A 6,000-nucleotide genomic window follows, 5' to 3' on the forward strand; every position below is an offset into this window, starting at 1 on the left:
TGGGTCTACACGGAGGGGATCTTGTTGTGGGTCTGGCCCGGATGTTGCTCCAAAGTGTTCCTATGGGCTGACCTAACACAACCGGGTGGGGAGGTCCACTGGTCAAAGCCCGTCCGTGCAAAGTCAAAGGGCTAGATCCCATGGTCAAACGCTACAGGGCTAGGCGGGACGGGGGCCCTGGGGGTAGCAATGCCACCGGAGCGTCGCACCGGGCCCTCATACATGCGGGGTGGTGTGGTGGCATGTCCGAAGAGGCGGCACATGTCTCCGGGGTGTGCCCCCCCTCACGGACGGCGGCGCCGCCGGCACCTGAAGGGGGGAAACGGACGCGTCGGGTCTACACGGAGGGGATCTTGCTGTGGGTCTGGCCCGGATGTTGCTCCAAAGTGTTCCTATGGGCTGACCTAACACAACCGGGTGGGGAGGTCCACTGGTCAAAGCCCGTCCGTGCAAAGTCAAAGGGCTAGATCCCGTGGTCAAACGCTACAGGGTTAGACGGGACGGGGGCCCTGGGGGGGTAGCAATGCCACCGGAGTATCGTACCGGACCCTCATACATGCAAGGTGGTGTTGTGGCATGTTCAAAGAGGCGACACGCATCTCAGGGGCGTGGCCCCCCTAACGGACGGCGCCGCCACCGGCACCTGGAGGGGGAAAACGGACGCATCGGGTCTACACGGAGGGGATGTAGCTGTCGGTTTGGCCCGGATGTTGCTCCCAGGTGTCCCTCTGAGCTGACCTGACACAACCGGGTGGAGTGGTCCACTGTTCAAAGCCTGTCCGTGGAAAGTCAAAGGTCTAGATCTCGTGGTCAACCGCTCTAGGGTTAGGCAGGACAGGGGCCCTGGGGGGGGGGGGGTAGCAATGCCACCGGAGCGTCGCTCTGGCCCCTCATACATGCGGGGTGGTGTGGTGCCATGTCCGAAGAGGCGGCACGCGTCTCCGGGGTTTGGCCCCCCTCACGGACGGCGCTACCGCCGGCACCTGGAGGGGGGAAACGGACGAGTCGGGTCTGCACGAAGGGGATCTTGTTGTGGGTCTGGCCCGGATGTTGCTCCAAAGTGTTCCTATGGGCTGACCTAACACAACCGGGTGGAGAGGTCCACTGGTCAAATCCCGTCCGTGCAAAGTCAAAGGGCTAGATCCCGTGGTCAAACGCTACAGGGTTAGGCGGGACGGGGGCCCTGGGGGGTAGCAATGCCACCGGAGCATCGCACAGGACCCTCATACATGCGAGGTGGTATTGTGGCATGTTCAAAGAGGTGACATGCATCTTTGGGGTGTGGCCCCACTATCGGACGGCGCCGCCGCCGGCACCGGGAGGGGGGAAACGGACGTGTCGGGTCTACACGGTGTGGATATGTAGCAGTGGGTTTGGCCCGGATGTTGCTCCCAGGTGTCCCTCTGTCGATGACCCCCTCCACCTTCACTCACTTGACGAACTAAGCTACCCCTGCCCCCACCCCCACCCTCACCGTCGACGACCCCTCCCCCTTCACTCACCTGACGAACTAAGCTCCAGATCGAGCACGTGATCGAGGGCGGCCATGGCGCTCCCATACCCGCGACCAGGCCACGGCCTTGGCGGATGAAGCTGCTCGAATTCGGCGCCTCCCCTCCCCTCCCCTTTGTGTGGTTCCGGGAGAGGAGAGGGATGAGCGGTTTAAAAAAAATAAAAAATCTATATGAAATAATAATACATAAAAAAAGAAAATTATAACTATAAAAAAATTTAAAAATCTATATAAAATAAAAAAGAATAAATATATAACTATAAGAAAACATTTAAAAAATTATATAAAATAAAAAAGGAAAATAAAACTAGCTGCGGCCATACGGTAGGCGTTACGCGGATCAGTGACGTGGGTAATAAAAAAAAACTATGCCTACGGCTAAGCCGTCGGCATAGGTGCCACGTGGCATCACTACATATGCCGACGGCTTAGCCGTCGGCATAGTTGCCTTATCCATATCCAGTCAACACCCTCCACTCGTTCGTCCCCGGCCAGATCCCGCGCGCCCCCGAGCCCGACCCGCGCCGCCGCCGCCGCCCGCCGCTGCTCCCCGCCACCCGCGACGCTCCCCGCCGCCCGCCCGCCGCCGCTCCACCCGCGCCACTCTCCCCTTCCCTCGCCCGTCCCCCCTCCCCGCCGTCCTCGCCGTCTCCACCCCTGCCTCCCCCGTCGCCGTCTGAAGCCGCCGTCGCCCCGGCCTCCCCTACCGCGCTGCGCCGCCCTGGCCTCCCCCGACCCCAACGCCGCACCAGCCTCCCCCCGACCGCGTGCCGGCCGCGGCTCCTGCCGGCCCGCGCGCCCGGCCCTCCCGTCCCCGGCCGCCCCTGCCTCGGCCCTCCACCGCCGCCCCTGCTCGCCTGCCGCCCGGGCCGCCCTTGCCTCGGCCCTCCACCGCCGCCCCCTGCTCGCCCGCTGCCCCGGCCGCCCTGCCTCGCCGTCCCGGCTGGCCCGATGAGCGTTTTTTTTCATTTTTTTTGCATTTTACTGCTTGTTATGTGATAGATGCATGTTGTATGGATGAATGGATGGATTGATGTATATTGGTTAGTTATTTTATCATGATGATCTTGCTAAAAAAATGTTGTCAAATGTATGTGATAGATGCATGTTGTCAAATGTTGTCAAATTTGAAGAACAAAATTGGTATATTTGAGATGTTGTCAAATAGCTATAGTTTCATTTTGTGATGTTGACAAAATTGGTATCTGATGAGTAGTTATTTTATCATGATGATCTTGCTAAAATAAATTGAAGAACAAAATTTGACACTTGATGAAAATTAGGATTTGAAGTATCATGATGATCTAAAACCTTGACTAGATGTCATTAGCAATATGATTTTTTTCATAGTTTGAAGTGTCAATGCTTTATGTGATGTGGTGCCGTCAAATTTTTTGACTCGGTAAAATTTACAGGCTTTGTGGTATTTCATCTCCCTGGAGCCTTCGTCGTCTGGGTTTGGTCCGTGATCCTGCCGCTGCTCGACTACTTCCTCTGCAGCGGAGGGTGAGCTACGAATCCACCTTCACCTCCTAGCCTCTTTTAACTAGATTAAATTTTCATGTCAAGTCGCGTAACCTAGGTCTCCCGTCCGAAAGGGTTGCATCGATAAATATGCATTCAATTGCATATTTATCACCGCAGCTCTTTCGGATTGTCCAGCGCTTTCCACGGATAGCCCGAGGATGTGTAGATTGGGTACGTTGTTCATGCTCTACCCCGTTCCGAGACAAGATTTTGGCGGCGCCTCCCTGTTGTTCTCCGGATGCACATTCTCTCGGCATTTTGCCGAGACGTGTATTTGGAGAACAGCAGGGAGGTGCTGCCGAAATTTTGTCTCGGAATGGGGTAGAGCATGGACCGTACTCAATCTACACATTCTCGGGTGGGATTAGGACCCATCTTTACCTATTAGAGATGTAGGTGTATTAAATGTCGTTTCTCATCAACCTTGTAAAAAATAAAATATTGATGTGGGTAATTTAAATGAATCCTTAATTTTGTTGTGTGGCTTCCAATAAAGTAGAGATGGCAGATAATCAGTGGATGTATAGTGGGTTTTTCCGTCGGAATCAAGTAACAACAGAGTGGGTCGAGAAAACTGATGTGTTTTTAAAAGAGATATTCCGTAGTCCAATGAGGATGGTGCCAGAATGCCCATGTGCCAGATGTAAGAGGCGTATCCGCAGAGATAAGAGTGAGATGACTAAGCACCTTCGCACGCATGGATTTATGCCCAACTTTAATATGCCGATAAACTTTGCCCAGCGGGACTGTGGTAGAGAGGATGTGATACGACAACACGTCGCTGGTTATGAGGACGATGGGGTTAGAGACATGCTAGATGATGTCTTTGCTGCACAGCCGACACCTCCGTCACATTCAGCGAATGAACCGGAGGAGCCGGAGGAAACCGCAAAGGCCTTCCTAGAAATCTTGGCCTCGTCAAAGAAACCTCTCTATGAGGGTGCCAAGCTGTCTGTGCTGGATGCCATCTCGCAACTGATGGCAGTCAAGGCTGAGTACGGCTGTAGCCGAGGTTGCTTCGAAGCATTTCTGGGAGTATGGGCTAACAGCCTGCCTGAGGGCCATGAACTGCCGAAAACCATGTACGCTACGAAGAAAATCATGAAGGCGCTCTCGATGGACTATGAGAAAATACATGTTTGTCCAAATAATTGCCTTTTGTTTAGGCATGAGTATGCGGATGACAAGTACTGTAGGAAGTGCGGTTCCTCTCGGTATATTGAGGTGGTCGATAAGCATGGTCAGAAGCAGCAACTAAAAATCCCTGTGAAGGTTCTTCGGTATCTTGATTTTATAAAAAGACTGCAGCGCCTTTTCATCACCGAGGAGTCTGCCAAAATGATGAAGTGGCACAAGGAAGGGAAAAGGTACAATCCAAAAAAATTGTACATCCATCAGGAGGTGAAGCATGGAAGTCATTCGATATAGAGTACCCGGAGGAAGCAGCCGAGGCTGGGAATGTCAGAATTGCTATAACAGGTGATGGGTTCAATCCGTATGGTATGTCGTCTAATCCATACAGCTGTTGGCCCATATTTGTTATTCCGCTGAATCTCCCTCCCGGCGCCATAATGCAACGCAAGACCATGTTCCTGTCACTTATAATTCCGGGGCCTGAATATCCGGGGAAGAATTTGAGTGTGTTTATGCAGCCGTTGGTGGATGATTTGCACCATTCTTGGTACTTACCGAGGTTGACATACGACCGACATCTGCAGAAAAATTTCTTGATGAAAGTTTGGCTACAATATTGCATGCATGACTTTCCCGGTTATGCCCTGTTCTGTGGATGGTGTACAAGTGGAAAGATGCCTTGCCCAGTGTGCATGCAGGCCTTGATTTTCATTTGGCTGAAGAAGGGTGGCAAGTATGTTGCATTTGACCTGCATCGACAGTTCCTCCCTCCAGACCATCCTGATAGTGAAGACAAGAAGAACTTCACAAAAGGCAAAGTTGTCCATGAAGTAAACGAGATTCCAACGTTTTCTGGTGCGGATGTGCTTGCTCAACTGAAAGCTCTTAAGCCTGCCGGTGAGGGGAAAGGCAAAGGCAAAGGCAAAGGCAAAGGTAAAGGCAAAGCCACAGGCGAAGACGAGGGCGAGGGAAAAGGAAAAGGTAAAGGGAATTTTTTTCTCCTTTATCTTTTTCTCTCTAGCATTCTCAGTTCATTTTCAGCATTGCTCACTTAGAAACAACCTAAATTATGTAGGCATATAAGGCCTTTATCGAGCATAGGAATCTCGAGGTGCGAGAGTACTTGCAACGAGTGAAGGCAAATGATGATTACACCCGTCAGATGATGGCGGTTAGTTTTGCCCTCTTAAAACCAAGCTAAATATTTGCACTTTCATTCCTTCTGACCTTCTAGTTTGCTTGTCTAACTAACATCCAGGCTATGTAGGCGTCTTGGAGTAACCGCACGGATCCACCACAAATGGGACCCCCACCACCACCTGCGGGAGAACCCCCACACGTGCCCACGTTCGATGAATGGGTGGCACTAGGCAGTGATGGTCCGGTTAGTACATTTGCCTAACTACTGGCAAACTAGTTCTCGTTCATTCAACACTATCATATCATATTTACCGTTAGAATCTTTTCTGAAACATGTAGGGGACCGGTGGCTCGACTACTGCTCCGTCGACCCCAGTCACTCCGATCTGGCAGAGTGATGGTGGTCGCGATGGCGGTTTTGGCGGAGGTGGTCTTGGTGGTGGTGGTTTTGGCGGAGGTGGTCTTGGTGGTGGTTTTGGCGGAGGTGGTCTTGCTTGATGTCGATGATGATTCTGTGCATGTGGCCGTCGTGCCATGCCTTTCATGTTGCTACTTTTATGATGTTCCATGTCTTGCACTACTTTTATGTTCATGAACTTCCGCCGGTGATGATCTTTAGATGATGATGATGAACTTGACTATGTTTAGATGATGATGATGAACTTGAGTATGTTTAGATGATGAAT

The sequence above is a fragment of the Triticum urartu genome, chromosome 2A (genome assembly GCF_056163025.1).
Source record: "Triticum urartu cultivar PI428250 chromosome 2A, HENAU_Tu73, whole genome shotgun sequence".
NCBI lineage: Eukaryota > Viridiplantae > Streptophyta > Magnoliopsida > Poales > Poaceae > Triticum > Triticum urartu.